General features: G+C 47.2%; 2 long non-coding RNA genes across 2 annotated transcripts in view; both read left to right on the plus strand.

The window, feature by feature from the left end:
• The first annotated feature begins 5,294 nt into the window (after window positions 1-5,294).
• The window catches only part of LOC145508920 (uncharacterized), a 221,339-nt gene continuing 211,433 nt past the window's right edge, over window positions 5,295-15,200 (plus strand). The window contains exon 1 of the long non-coding RNA XR_014055691.1: window positions 5,295-5,486. This is a non-coding gene — a long non-coding RNA (uncharacterized LOC145508920). The remainder of the gene's footprint in view (window positions 5,487-15,200) is intronic.
• LOC145508921 (uncharacterized) lies at window positions 6,573-10,035 on the plus strand. Its single transcript, XR_014055692.1, has 3 exons — window positions 6,573-6,782; window positions 7,552-7,677; window positions 8,573-10,035. It is a non-coding gene; the product is annotated as an uncharacterized LOC145508921 (long non-coding RNA).

The following is a 15,200-nucleotide window of genomic DNA, read 5'->3' on the forward strand; positions in this document are numbered from 1 at the left end:
TCAATCTTTTCAAATCTGAGACTTTGATGAAATAACACACTAAGAGTCACCTGATAGCTTTTGGATTCAAACTCAAATCTTCTTGACATCAATGTTTTTCCAGTGCCCCCGGTGGGATGGTGACAGGCTGGGGATGATCAGTATGGTTCCGAAGTGTCCATGCACTGAGAGCCCACTTTCTCTTTTCTTTGCGCCTGAAATACAACCTGACCCAGTTTCATTTCACCTGGAGGCAGATGAGCTGTTGGCTACCTAGGCCAGTTGACTTGGTGTCTGGTCCTGGCTCAGCCACAAGCTTGTTACCTGACCTTGGTCAAGACCAGTGAGCTCTCTGGGTGTCAGCTTGCCTGACTGACTCGATGAATGAGAGTTGTGGCAAAGTCTCCGCCTGAGGGCTAGTCAGAGGCTGAAGAGGGAGGCGAGGTTGACTCAGTCACTCCTAGAGACTGCCAAGCAGGGCTGGTGAGAACGTGACCATGAGTCCGACCAGGAGAAGAAGGTGTAGCCTAGGGTATTCTCTGAATTGCTCATGGAAGAGGAGATGCTGGGACCAATCCACGAAAAAGCACAGGTGACCCCTAAGGAAAGCTATTCTAGGAGAAAGAAAAAGCGAAGGAGATGAGACAGTTAGAGAATAGGTGACTGGTGGGGGGTAGCAGGCTGGGGACAGCAGAGGGGAGAAATTTGCTCCTTCTTAAGGTAAACCTGCAGAAACTACTTTTTTTTTTTTTTTGGCTGCACCGCGAGGCTTGCAGAATCTTAGTTCCTTGACCAAGGATTGAACCCAGGCTCTCAGCAATAAGAACACAGAGCCCTGATCACTGGACTGCCTGGGTATTCCCCGGAGAGACTACTTAGAGGCTATCAGAGCAGAGCAATTAGAAGGCAGAGGGACCCGCTAGGTTGCAGAATCCAGGAGGGAGAGATAGAAGCCTCTTCCGTATCCACGACTGTGAGCATCAGGAAAGATGGGCGGGTGAACCTATAGGCTATAATCACCTGATAAACCTTGGGAAGAGGAGAAGATGGAGGTTCCGTACCCCAGCAAGTGATGGGGCCTATTCTCATTGCTATTCAAGCCTGTGAGTTCAGGCAGAAAGCAGAGGACCATAGGTTTACAGAGAACATTCTGAATACAAGCAGCTTCCTTCTCTTTCTGGGGTTTCCCAGGTGGCTCAACCGTAAAGAGCAAAAGGTGCAGGAAACTGAGATTCAAACCCTGAGTTGGGAAGATCCCCTGGAGAAGGAAATGGCAACCCTCTCCCATATTCTTGGCCGGAAAATGCTATGGACAGAAGAGCCTGGCGGGCTATAGTCCATAGCAAAGAGTCAGACACGACAGAACAACTGAGCACCCGCACCTCCTCTTTCTGCCCCATAAATGATCGTTCCTCTGAGTTTGACCCCTGGCCTCTCCCTTAACATACACTTCCTGCCTGGGCTCAGTCCTGCTCTGGGCATCCACCACCCATGAATATGGGGCACTGGGAGCCACCTGCCTCCCGGGCTTCACCTGGAAGGACCAAAGGTTTGTGAAACCCTCGCAGTCCACAATGGAGGCATCCCTTCCCCCACCCAGGCCTGCATCTTCCAATGAGTTCCCACCCAAACAGTGACATCCTTCTCCCCAATTTCTGAAATCCCAAATCTGTCACTTACCCTTGAGTGTTCCCCTGCTCTCCCCCAGATTTACTTGGTGAATGTGTTTTCCTAAGCATTTACCTCTTTCTCCTCCATCCCAAGGCACCCTTACTCTGGTCCAAGCTCTCACTGTTTCTCACCCAGGTCCTAAGTGGCATCTTCCTTTCTTTAAGCCAAAGGTGAGATTACTTGGAGTTCAAGGTCTCTCAGAATCTGATCTACCTTCCTCTGACCCAGTTACCCTTTCTTCACTTTTCCAACAGTGATTTCATACTCCAGCGATACCAGACCACTCAGAGTTTGTCAGACTCCACAAGGATGCATGTTCCTTTTGCTCAAACATCCCCACTCTCCTGTCTGTCCAACCTATTTTTCAAGTTGCAGTCTCCACTTCCCCTAGGGATTCTTCTCGGCCTGTGCCAAATGGATGCCTCTCTTTGTGTTTCTACCACACCTGGCACTTTGCCACCTTCATTCTGCTGCCACAGGATCCAGGGTGTCCATTCAATCATTCACTCATTGGTTCTACATGTATTCACCTAATTGGTGCTGGGGTGAAGACACGTGATTCCTGCCCCAATAGAAAATGATGTCTGCAAGTGTTTGCCTGTCTGACTCCATATGCCTTTGTGGAATGATTGATGATCTTGTTTTCACGTGCCTCGGGGCTTGACCCTTGTGGTTCCCTTGGCCTGAAACACCTTCCCATCTGTCTGCATGACTGGCTTCTTCTTGCTGAGACTGTCTGGAGTCAGTTCCTCGCCTGCCCCCAACCTCTGTAACTCTTCACCCAGATTTACCCATCTTGGTAGCATTTATCGCTGTTGAAATTCCCTTTACTGTTGGCTTATTTGCCTGGCCTTTCTCACTAGAATGAAAGGTGCTCAAGAACAGGGTCCTTGTCTGTCTTATTGCCATAGAGTCTAGGGGACTAGTTCGTGCCTGGTACTCAACTGGGGCTCGAAATGTGTGATAAGTGAATGGGTGGATTTTGCAGATAAGGAAGCAGATGTGGTAAAAGGAAGGACTGGGACTTTCCTGGCAGGCCAGTAGTTAAGACTGCATCCCTCTAATGCTGGGGGCTCGGGTTCAATCCCTGGTTGGGAAACTTAAGATCCTGCATGCCGAGAGATGCGGCCAAAAAAACAATAAGTAAATAAATAAATTTTTAAAGAAAGAAGGAAAAGGGAAGGACTGATCATGAGCATGAAACTATGTAATTATAGACCCAGTATTAAATGACCATGGGAATTTCAGTTATGGAATGGAGGGTGGCATTTAAAAACATTAAGAAAATTAAGAGATAAAAGAGGTGAAGTAAGGGCAGGTGGGAGCAAGGAATTGCCTGCTCTCTAAGAGAAATTTATAATCAACATATTTTAATATGTCTGTTGGCCATTTGTATGTCATCTTTGGAGAAATACCTACTCATAAATAATTAGATGGAGAGACCTACAAAGAAAACACCATGACTTCACTCTCCTTTTGTTCATCTGACCACTTGCCAAATTATTTAGGAAGCGATATCTCTCGCGTGGTAAGGAAAGATTTAGTTTAACGATTCCTTCACCTTCATGTTGGCTTCCTTGTCTTCTATTCAAAGAAAATGAAATGCCTTAAATTTAAAAATAGCAACTGCACAGTATTAAGATTTCAAAATCAATATATTTTTCCTGTCTGTCAATCCTGCATCTATCTATCTATCTACCTGGATACATAAATAAGTATGCCTAAAAAGATGTCTTAGATTTATAGAATATTTATGGAAAGTATTTCTGGCTGATAAAATTTTTATTTCCTTTTATTTTCTATACTTTCTTGCGCAGTTTTAATTTTTTACAATGTACTTGTCCTGTATCCCTTATGCAAGAAGAAAACAATTTTTAAAAAACAACTGGAAGCAGGTATACCAAAATGTCATTTTAGTTAATTTTGGATAGTAGGAATAGTAAGATATTTTCTTTGCAATTTTTCTGAAAAAAATTTTTTATTTTAAAGAGGAATTTTAAAAAATGGAAAAATGTGAATTTAAGATGAATGTTTCAGGGATCCAAAGAGAGCAAGCAAAGTCAAGGTCAACGTTTAGCGAGTCCTGGGTCAAGTTGTCTTTTCAGCCTAGAGAGGCCCCAGGCAGACAGCCAACGGGAAGGATACAGTAGCCAAGCTAGAGTCTCAGAGAATGGAATTGTCATTGGAAGCCCGGCCTCACCTGGCTGGCAGATACCCACCAGGAGCATGCCAGCTTCCCCCGGGATGACAGAGGTCGGTTCCAGGGAGAACTTTAAAGCAGCCACCCGGCTGTTCTCACAGTTCCTACGGTGCCTTATGCAGATGCTGAGGTTTGACCATCAGAACTCGGAGACCTGTCCAGCCCATCACAGGAAGCCATGCACAAAACAAGCGTTCAGTGATTATAAATGAATCTGTGTTTCAGATGGTACAAGGAGCATCACCTGAAGTTTTGCTTTTTTTTTTTTTTCCAAGAGAGGGGACCCAGTCAAGTCAGAAAGAAGCGCTTGGGATAGGAGAAAGTGAATAGAACAGAGCGGGAAGGATGGGCCGAAGGCTGCTGGGTGGGCTGGAATGAGAGGGAGGGTAGCGCACTGGATCAGGGAGAGAGGGACAGTCTTCGCTTCCATAATTCTGAAATCACGCACATGCGTGTCCATCTTTTCACCGAACTGTGACCTCCTTCTATGGTTTGTATCCAACTCGTCTTTCAGTCGCTCCTCCCAATCGCCTAGCAGGGCGCCTGGTTCCCCTAAGGGCTCATGAGATGATGGAGTGAACGGAGGCAGCTCCTCGCTCCGCTTCGGTCCAGTCCCGGGCTTTTGTAGAGAAAGCAAGATAAGTGCTTTCCCTGCAGGAGGCCAGCGTTCTCTCTTTCCTTCGGGTGGGGAGGGGGCGGGGAACTGGACATTCACAGGGGGTGGTAGTTTAATACACCCGAGGGGAAGCAGCTGTGTAGACAGCCGCCCTCTGCACGGATTTGCCAACCTCAGCCCTCGGGGGCAGCTGGAGACGTCGAAGGAGGTGAGAAGGTGTGTGCGCCCCTGTTACCAGGCCTGCGGATGCTGGTGGTACCCAAGAAGGCGCTCGGATCTCTAGAGATAGAGCTAAGCCAGGGTCTGCTGTGCGGAGAGCTCCCATCTCAGAGCATCTCGGTCGATCTTATTTCCCTAAACTCGCTTTCCACATCTGGCAAGTGGGAAGACTCCAGGACGCCGGCGGTGGTGGTGATGTGTGGAGGTGGGGGGAGGAGGGCAGCTGAAAGCACCACGCACGAGTGAATGGGCACCATCACCGAGTTCTAGCTGACTCTCCCCGGGCCGCTGTGCGAACGCAGCCAGGACTCCCCAGCTCGGTGCGGAGCGCGCTCTCCCTCCCCCACGCCATCGGGGCCCCCGGCGGCCCAGGCCTTCCCCGCCTCCGCGCGCAGCCCTCCGCGGCTGGATGCCCAGAGCTGCTCCGGCCGCGGGCGGAGGGGCTCGCTGGGCGGCTAGCAGGGCGGCTGGGAGCCGGGGGCACGGGCCGAGCCGGGGCAGAGGACGCACGCGGCCAGCCGGGCGGCGCGCGCTTTCCCCTCCCCCGCGGCCCGGAGCGCGAGCCGCCGTGACGTCAGGGGCCGCCCGCCACCCCGCGCTCCAGCGGGCAGAGCGCGTGCGGCCGCCGAGCACATGGGCCGGGCGGACTCGGGGCGGCGGGGCCCGGGGGAAGGGCGAGGGGCCGCGAGCGAGGATGAGCCCCGGCATGCCCCCGAGCAGACCCCCTCGAGTGGATTTCCACGCGGAAAGGATGTTGGCGGTCCCGGTGACCTGCGGAGACACGGTTGGAGCCACCTTTCAGTAAGTTACAATTTTGTCCTCCGCCTTTCTGGAGAGTCGGCAGCCTTGGCCTTGAGGGGAGGGATGCGCGGTGGGCAGCTGGACCGACGGAAAGAGCTTTCAGATCGCAACGTGTTTGTTAACCGTGCACTTTCCTCATCTCCAGACTCTAGACTGGCAGCGAGTTTGGGGCGTTTTGGGGCGGGGGAGGGGAAGGGAAGAGGGTGACATCAAATAGCCCTTGCAAAGAGAGAATTCCGGATTTGTGGTCTTGATGAAAAGTATTTATTATCTAACCTCCAAATATAGACCCCCTCCTATCAGTACTGATTGGGATTCGCAGACAAGGTCGGGAGGCCCCCTTTGCTGACTGAGAAGCCTGTGAACCATATGATACACCCTCAATCCTTTGCCCATCTCCACCCCCCCACCCCCCCACCCTGCCCCCAACTCCCCAACAAGGTGATTTCCGAAAACTCAGCAACTCTGGTTTTGGAAACTTTCTCTTCTTGTGCATTGCATTTACTGATTTTCCGGGTGCCCCTACACCCTCATCCTGGTAATTCTATTTGGATGGATTGTTGGTTTATTTAGGTTTACCCTCTAGAAGCTAATGTGCTTTTATTTATGCCAGCGTTTGTGGTCCAAGCAAGCGTAGACTTTCGGGAAGGGCAACCATGGGGGTGCATGTGTTCGGTGTGCAGATATTTTCCTGAGAGCTGGCAGGCATGGAATATTCTTCTGTTCACTCGAGCCTCTGACTTCAGGCCCTTCTGTAAGATAAGAGAAGAGAGGAAATCCCTAAGTGAGGGGTTTTGGGGAGAAGAGGGTGAGGTCTAGGTGTTTCTTTTCCATCTTCTGTTTTCTAAAGGAAGGCTGGCGGCCCCTCTCACATCTCCCCCTCCCCCACCACTTTGCGCTTTGCGTCCTGGCCTCCTGGAGCTGCTTAGTTGTTGGATGAAAGTGGGCAGAAACGTGTGTTTGTGTGTGGTGGGTGGGCGGAGGCTCTGAGGAGGTAGGGACTGTGTCTGCTGCGCTGTTTGTTATAGGATGTTGCAGCCCTCTTTTGCATACTGGCAGTGACAAGTTCAGGCTTGTTCATCTGACACAGTCCTGTGGTCACAGCGAATCTGTCTGAAGCTTTAACCAATGGAGAAGGGTGTTGCATGGATCATCTGAACACAGTGGGACTTCCTGAAAGATTTATTAGGAGAAAAACCTTCCTGGAAGCAGCAGCAGAACAAGCCCAGAGTGGCTGGGCTGGGCAAGAGCCTCCTGGCCTGATCACCACTGTTTGGGAGCAATTACATCCTGGAGGTGAGAAGAGGAGTACCTCGTGGTCTGAGGCCTTGGTACGGGGCCGACTGGGATTCCATGGATGGGTCTGGTGTTGGCAAGGCTGAGAGGGTCCGGGGCGGACCGTAATGCTGTCCCCAGCAAATTCCCGAGGCGGGGGATTTGTTCTGTGGTCATTTTTGTTTTGCCTGGTGAAGGGTGACTTGTTATTGTTGTTGTTGCTTTACTGACTCTGAGTGCACAATTTTGCATCATCCAGGCTTCTCTTGAAAAGGAGAAGAAATCAGTTTCTTTTTCTGATTGATTCCCTCCCACCCCCGGCGCATGCTGTCTGGGCTTGCCCTTTCTGTCCGGCCTAGAGCTTTTCTGGGCTGAAAAGACAGAGTTCTCGATTCTGAAATATCAGACAGACCCTAGTCCCCCGAAACTGATTTGTGTGTTTACTGACCTAAAAACTGGGTAAATTCTCACCGGCCACATTCAGCTGATCTCTTGTGCTTTAGCTTTTTCTTTTCCTCCTAAATGGCAGGCAATCAGGCAGGCTGGGTTTCAGAGCCTGTGTCCCAGGGCTTTCTGCCTGCCTGGGAGGGACATTTTTCTCAGTTCAACTAAAGAGCCTCCTGGATGATATTTATTCCTCTTTGTGTGAGTTTCCCTGAAAGTGGTGATACTGATGGCAGGTGGTTGAGCCTCCCCTGTGGGAACAAGGACCTTGGATGGTTGCTGGTCCATGTTCCTCGGCGAGGTAGCCTTGGGCCTGCTAATGGCTGCGCTTCTCTCTGTGTTTTAGATGTCAGATGGCCTCTGGATGCTCAAGCTTTTTCTTTAGTATTTCCTGTCCTCATCGGCTGTGGACATGGCGTTCTCCCCACCTGCCCCCTTTAAAAAAAAGAAAAAAACACAACTCTGGATGCAGGTTTGTGATCTCTTTAAGAAACCAGGATTGTTCCTGTACCTACCTTGTGTCAGTGGGGGGAATCCTGACGCCAAATGGAATAATTTTGACTGTGGATGAGCCCCGTTGATGGTCATTTCTACCTTTTCCCTAGAAAATGTCAGGAGTTTGAGGCCTTACAGGAGGCACTGCCAAGATGGGTCCTTTGATAGACTCTGCCTCTATCTCTTCTATTTTTCTGGTCCCAACTAATCTAAGACTCTAATAACAGTAATAGTAAATGATCATAATGATAGTGTAGCAGTTTCTCCGCCCACCCCCCCGCCCGCCGCTTTTTTTTGGCCACGCCACGTGGCATGCAGGGTCTTAGTTCCTCCACCAGGGATGGAATCCACACCCCCTACAGTGGAAGCATGGAGTCTGAACCACTGTACTGCCGGGGAATTCCCAATAATAGTAGTAGTTTCTGTAATAACACTGAAATCGTATATCAGGCCAAGCTTGTTCTTCCCATTTTATGCTCCTTATAGCCTCACCAAGGCAGTTACAATAAAGTGTCCAGCAGTGATGGAGTTCTTATTGTGGACCAGCCTCGAAACGCTTTATATTTGTTATTTCATATACTTTCCCAGCTATTGTGCTGTTGTTTAATTGCCAAGTTGTGTCTGACTCTGTGACCCCGTGGACTCTAGCCCGTCAGGCTCCTCTGTCTATGGGATTTCAAAGGCAAGAATACTGGAGTGGGTTGCCATTTCCTTCTTCAGGGAATCTTCCCGACCCAGGGATTGAACCCCAGTCTCCGGCATTGGCCACCTGGCAAGCTAGCTGGGAAGATAGAATTATTGTTATTATCACTGTTGTGCAGATGGGAAGCCCACAGGTCAGATTAAGGATCCCCCCCATCTCCCACCCTCAGGTCACACAGCCACAGAGTGGCAGAGACACCCGGATTTGCACTGGCCATCTGCCTCCCCAGACCCACTCATAGAAGTCAGAGGTCAGTGAAACTAAAGACAGACAAAGACTGCTGCTCTGTCTGGAGCAGGAGGATCAAGCTCCTTCTCCAGTCGTCCCTCCTTGCCCAGGCACAAAGAGAAACCCACACCTCGTGTGAAGACACCGCGGGCCGGACTGCTGGCCTGGGTGGGGTCAAGGAGCCATGAGAGTGGGGCTTCAGTGCTCAGAAAATTCTAAACTGGAGAGTCTGGGGACCTCCGGGGCCAGGGGACAGCCTCCGTCTTGGTGTGGAATCCATGGGCTTTTGCAGAAAGCTGTATCCAGGTGTCCTGCCTGGCTCTGTGACCAGTATTTATTACTAACAACATTCACAGCAGATGGGAGATAGAGCTCTTTCTGCAAATGATCACAGACCCTCTACCTCCACGACCTGCCCGCCCCTCAACGATCCCGAGTACCTTCCTTTCTGCTGGGTGTGTTTTGGTCCTGTAGCTACCCTAATAATACAAAGATTGTATTGTCCCAACCTCGTCCAAACAAAAACAATGCCAGCCCGTAAACACAAGATTCACAGTCACGAGGCCCAAATGATCTCAGTTATTTTTTTAATTTCAGAGTTCTGAATTTTCTTTTATTTTCTCTTCCTCTTTTTTTTTTTTTTTTCTTGTTTTGAAGAGGGGAGGCAAGGGGTAGGGGTGGTGTTGTTTAGTTGGTGCCTGGTGGGTAATCAGAGCCCCTGTTATATCTGTTTATCTGTTTCTTTTCCGTGTTGGACCACGAACTTCTTGGGAGCAACAAAGGAGTAGGGATGGGCTGGGGGGGTGGTCGCTGTTTCATCCGGTGGCTCACACAGCCCTGAGACTGGCTCACAGGTGGCTATTGAAGAACTACTTTATTTTTAAGTAAACAAGCCATGCCAGTCCTTCAAGTCATTGTCTTCTTTAGATGTGGAGCAGCCCATCAGGATGGGAGGCGGAGGGTTTGCCCCCCGAGGGAGGAGACTCTGAAGAAAGGAAGGAAGCCAGAAAGCAGTGGAAGGCAGCTGGGATGGCTGAGGGGTAGTGCAGACCTGGGTTACTGGGGGGAAGGTTACGTCACTTCTGTGAGCCCGTTTTCTCACCTGTAAGATGGGGACGGTAAAGCACCACCTTCTGCCCTGTGAGAGGAGGAAACAGAGGATGCCCAGCAGGCAGGTGTTCAGCAGGGTGCCTGGGCTCCTGCTTAGCCCTCAGCAAAAGGTAGCTAATATTACTGTGACAATTACTGGGTTTTATTACTTCCTGTGGCTGCTGGGAGCTGGTGGTTTCTGAATACATTTTAATGTGTAAAAGTAACATTCTGATTACATAGATCATGAAGTGGCAGTGACTTTACTAGTGTTCTTTGCAAGCCTCTGAACGGAACACTGGCTAATAGAATAAAGATAAGAAATCAGGAGAGGTCTCAGAAAGGACAGAAATCAGAAGATACCCCTCAGCTGGCAGCCTGCTTTTGCAGGTTATTTCAGCTCTCAGCTGCTACACGGGGAGGAGAATAGTGTCTCCCTCTCAGGCATGATGCAAAAAAAAAAAAAAATTGCACTTAGCACAGAGGAAGTAAGCTCTTGACGAAGACAGAAAAACAGTTGTTTTTATTGGTTATTCTTTAGGGCTGCCTTTCCCTGGCTGTTGTTGTTTAGTTGCTAAGTCATCTCTGATGCTTTGCCACCCCATATACTATATTGCTTGCCAGTAGCCAGCTGGGCTCCTCTGTTCATGGGATTTGCCAGGTAAGAATACTGGAGTGGATTTGCCTTTTCCTTCTCCAGGGGATTTTCCTGATTCAGAGATCGAGCCTGTGTCTCCTGTATTGGCAGGCGGATTCTTTTACCACTGAGCACCAGGGAAGTCCTCCTTTCATCGGTACATTGGCCCTTAACATTTGCTACTCTGTTTAATATGGACTGACTGAGCTGTTCACTTACTTGGCAGTTGCTGTGTAGCAGGCACTGTTCTAGCTCCTGGAGGTCCAGCAGAGAAGCAAAGAGACAAATACCCTTGCTCTCCTGGTGTTTTCATTCTATCCAAGTCACACAGTAGGGACAGAGTGGTCCCCACAAGGAGGCAGAGAACAGATGGATGCAATACAGGCTAATACTACAGCGACTCCTGACACCACTTTGTTAATAGATGTGAGGTGCTTAGCACAGAGCTGCATGTGGTAGAGACTATGTAAGTGGTGGTTGCTATATTTGTTATTGTTTTTCTTTGGTGGCCTGCCTCATAAAATAGCAACCTCCCCTCCTCACATTTCCATGCTTGAGTCTTACTATTGTCTATGGTACTTGTTGTGGACTGAACGTCTTTCTGCAAAATACATATGTTGAAATACTAACTCCCAGTGTGATGGTATTTGGAGGTGGAGCCTTGGGAGGTAATTATGGATCAGTTCAGTTCAGTTGCTCAGTCGTGTCCGACTTTGCAACCCCATGGACTGCAGCACGCCAGGCTTCCCTGTCCGTCACCAACTCCTGGAGCTTGCTCAAACTCATATCCGTCAAGTCGGTGATGCCATCCAACCATTTCAGTCCTCTGTCATCCCCTTCTCCTCCTTTTATTGATTGTGGATAGATGAGGTCATTAGGGTGGGGTCTTTATGTGGTGATTAGTGCCGTTGTCAGAAGACTACCAGAGAGCTTGTGTCCTCTCTCTGGCTCTGTGAAGACCTAGCAAGAAAGTAGCTGTTTACAACCCAGAAAGAGACCTCTCCTCAAAATCAGATTGGCCACAACCTTGGTCTTGAACTTCTTAGCCTCAAGAACTATGAGAAATACGTTTCGATCATTTAAGCTACCTGGTCTGTAGTATTTTGTTACGGCAGCCTGAGCAAACCGGGACAGCACTGATCATTACCTGGTATACTGTGTATCTGTCTTCTCTCTAGAAATTGTCAACTTGGTAGGGCTCATGGTTTCATTTATTCATTTCTTAAAAAATTCCTCTGTACTACACGGCATGTAGGGTCTTAGTTCCCCAAACAGTGATCGAACCTGTGACCCCTGCATTGAAAACTTGGAATCTTAACCATTGGACCAGGGGAGGTTGAAGCCAGGGAAGTCCCTGTTCATTTTCATTAATTCAACACATTGCATAGCCACTCTGTGCCAAGCAGAGTTCTCAGTGTTGGGAATGAAGGGAAGGAGCAAAAAGATGTTGCATGAATGGTGCTTGCATTATAGCTAGAATAGACATCAGAGCAGCAGACACAATAAACTGAGGATATTTACAGTGTATTCAAGGGGAATGTGTCCTGTGGGAACACATGGAGCAGGATCAGGGTCTGAAGTGTTAAGGTCAGTGTTAAGGTGGCTTCAGGGCAGGCTCCGCTGAGAAGCTGATATTGGAGCAGCCTGAAAGGAGGTGAAGGGGTTCGTCTTAAAGGATGGTGTTTGAGCCCAGGGAAGAGCCAGGTTAGAGGCTGAGGGCAGGGCTGGACTGTGAGATGGGGGAGCGAGATGAAGAATGAGTTGGAGTGGTGTGAGCAAGGCGGACAGAGGTAGAAGGGGGAGCCTCTCTTTGGTGGTGCTGCTTGTAATGTCTCCAGATCTTTCTAAAAGATCCTGTCTTGTACACAGTGAAATGGGGAGCCACGGAAGGGTTTTAAACAGAAAGCTGATTGGGCTGATTTAGCTTTTCCTTTAAAGAAAAAAAAATAATTTTGGCTGTGCTGGGTCTTCCTTGCTGTGCCAGGGCTTTTTCTCTAGGTGTGGTGCAAGGGCTTCTCAATGCTTGTGGAGAGCAGCTTTCATGACCAGGTAGAAGTGATTTGAATGGGTCCTGCCGACCCTGGGATTGTAGCTGAGGACTAACTTCCCAAATTTACATTTAGAAAGATAACAAACTCTATAGAGGGTGGATCTTAGAAAGGAGGTGCCTGAAATGGCCCTGGGTGAACAGAACTGTAATTAGGGAAATTGGAATTATCTTTTTTACAGATTAAAAAAACAAAAAAAGCCTATCTCAAAACATCTGAGGGGACAAGTTTATAAAGATAGGTATTATTTCTTGAGTCAAATACAATCACTGTTTTGTATTTACTGTGGTTTTTTAAAAAAACAGTTATAATTATGGTATGTATGTTTATGTCTGAACTTTTAAGTTGTAAGCATTCCTGAACATTATTACATATGCTTTTGTCCATGTGATTTTTGGGAGGGGTGTGAAGGTGTCATGTGGGATTTAGGATCTTAGTTCCCTGACCAGGGACTGGACCTGTGCCTCCTGCAGTGGAAGCTCAGAGTCCTAACCACTGGGCCACTGGGGAATTCCCTGTCCATGGCATTTTTATATAATATATTATAAAATAATATATTATAATATAGTATAGAATTAATATAAAATGTTATTATAAAATAATATAAAATAAATTAAAAATATAATATATATTTATAAATACATTTTATAATTTATTATTCTATAATACATTATTAAATAATATATATAATATATACACTATAATAACATAAAATATATAATAATATATAATATATAATAATATATATTTAGTAATATATATTATTTAATAATACATTATAAAATAAATTATAAAATGTAATATATATATTTATAAATATACATATTTATATTTTTCATTTAATTTTTTGGGATAAATCCCCAGTCCTAGGACTATTGCATCATAGTATAGTATAGTGTTAGTCACTCAGTCATGTCTGACCCTTTGCAACCCCCATGGACTGAAGCCCACTAGGCTTTTCTGTCTGTGGAATTCTCCAAGCGAGAATACTGGAGTGAGTTGTCATTCCCTTCTCCAGGGCTGGTCTCTTGCATTGCAGCAGGTTCTTCACCATCTGAGCCACCAGGGAAGTGCATTGCACCATAGCATCTCAGTATTTTAAAAGTTTGAGGTAAACTTTGCAACTCATGAGATTTGTACCAAAGCCAAACTTGCTCTTATCTGTTGAGACATATGGTGTCTGTTGCTATCCATGATGCGCTGGGTCATGAGCAGTTATATATAGTGTGCATTGTGTATATATGTGCATATGCATCATATGCACCTGTATTAGCTTTTTCTTTACTTCCATTTATTTAGCAGATATGTGTGGGATGCCTGTTGTGTACCAGACACTGCTCAAGGTTTTGGATCTTCAACAGTGATCACAACAGATATGGTACCAGTTCTAAAGGAGCTTATTACTTAGTGGGGAGACAAGCCAACATACACCAAAGTGTAAGGAATATGAAAAAATATGAAATAGAATAATACGGAAGAGAGTTTGTATGAGGTGAAGGGATTCACATTGAAATGCTACATTTGAGCGAAGGATGAAGATTTTGGGGACATTAACCAAAGAAGGAGAAAAGCACAAAGGAAAAGGAAAAGGTTAACAAAGATGAAAATAGTAAAGAAAAAAGGAATATCTAAGTTAAAAAAAAGCTTTAATAATAAAGAAGAATTCCCCAAAGTCAATAGCAAACCAAACAGCCTCATAGCAAAGTGAGAGAAAGATATGAATAAACGGTTCTCAAAAGGAAAAAGCAGAATGGACGATACATGTGAAAAGATTCCGAATCTCCCTAAAATAGCTGCATGTGTTGAGGTGTGATCTGTTGATAGTAGAATCTACTTTTTTTTAGTAGGTAGTGGTAGGCAGTTCAATACATGCACACAGCTCTGTAACATAGTCTTGGAATTATCACCATCACCCCCCAAACATCCCTCCTGCTTTGCAGTCAGTCTCCTCTCTGGTTCTCGGCTTCTAACAACCACGAATTTGTTTCCTGACCCCACCGTTTTGTCTTTTGCTTATAAGTGGGATCATCCAGAATGTAGCTCTTTGAGTCTGGTTTCCCTCATGCACGTGAGATCTTCCATGTTGTATGTATCAGTTGTTTGGTGGATTAAATTGCAGACTACTGTCCTGTTCTCTGGATATGCCACTGTTTCTTTACCCATCTTCCACCAGGAGGGCACTTGAGTTGTTTCTGGGGCACGTTTCTTCCTGTATTTCAAAATGTGCCCAAAATAGGAGGTCTGACTCAAGTCTTGGAAAGGCTGTGTGTGGCCTGGGGTCACCTGACTCAGCTAGTGAATGGGAGGTTACTTGAAAGACCAACTGGCAGCTTGCAATGAAATCGAAAACACATGTGCAGCCCCATACCTTGGTACATTTGAGAATTCACAGCTCATGTTCTGTGTTATTGAAGGATACTTAGAGGTGGGTGTGAATGTCTAAAAAAAATGGAAGGGTCTAGATCCACCTCACTCTCATCCTCCCGGGAGGGAGGAGAGGATGAGGCAGGTGGTGTGCTTTGTAGAGGGAGACTATAAACACATGCATCACTTAGGCATTTTGAAACTATATAGTAAGGTAAGCAGCCTGACTGCATCCATGACCATGTGTTCATGGCTGTAAATTCAAGCTTCATTATTGTTGTTGTTGTTAAGTCACTAAGTCATGTCCGACTCTAGAGACCCCATGGACTGTAGCCTGTCAGACTCCTCTATCCATGGAATTCTCCAGGCAAGGATACTGGAGTGGGTTGCCATTTCCTCCTCCAGGGGATCTTCCTCACCCAGGATTCAAA

The sequence above is a fragment of the Giraffa tippelskirchi genome, chromosome 6, assembly GCF_054371585.1.
Source record: "Giraffa tippelskirchi isolate mGirTip1 chromosome 6, T2T-mGirTip1v1.2.pri, whole genome shotgun sequence".
In the NCBI taxonomy this organism is placed as follows: domain Eukaryota; kingdom Metazoa; phylum Chordata; class Mammalia; order Artiodactyla; family Giraffidae; genus Giraffa; species Giraffa tippelskirchi.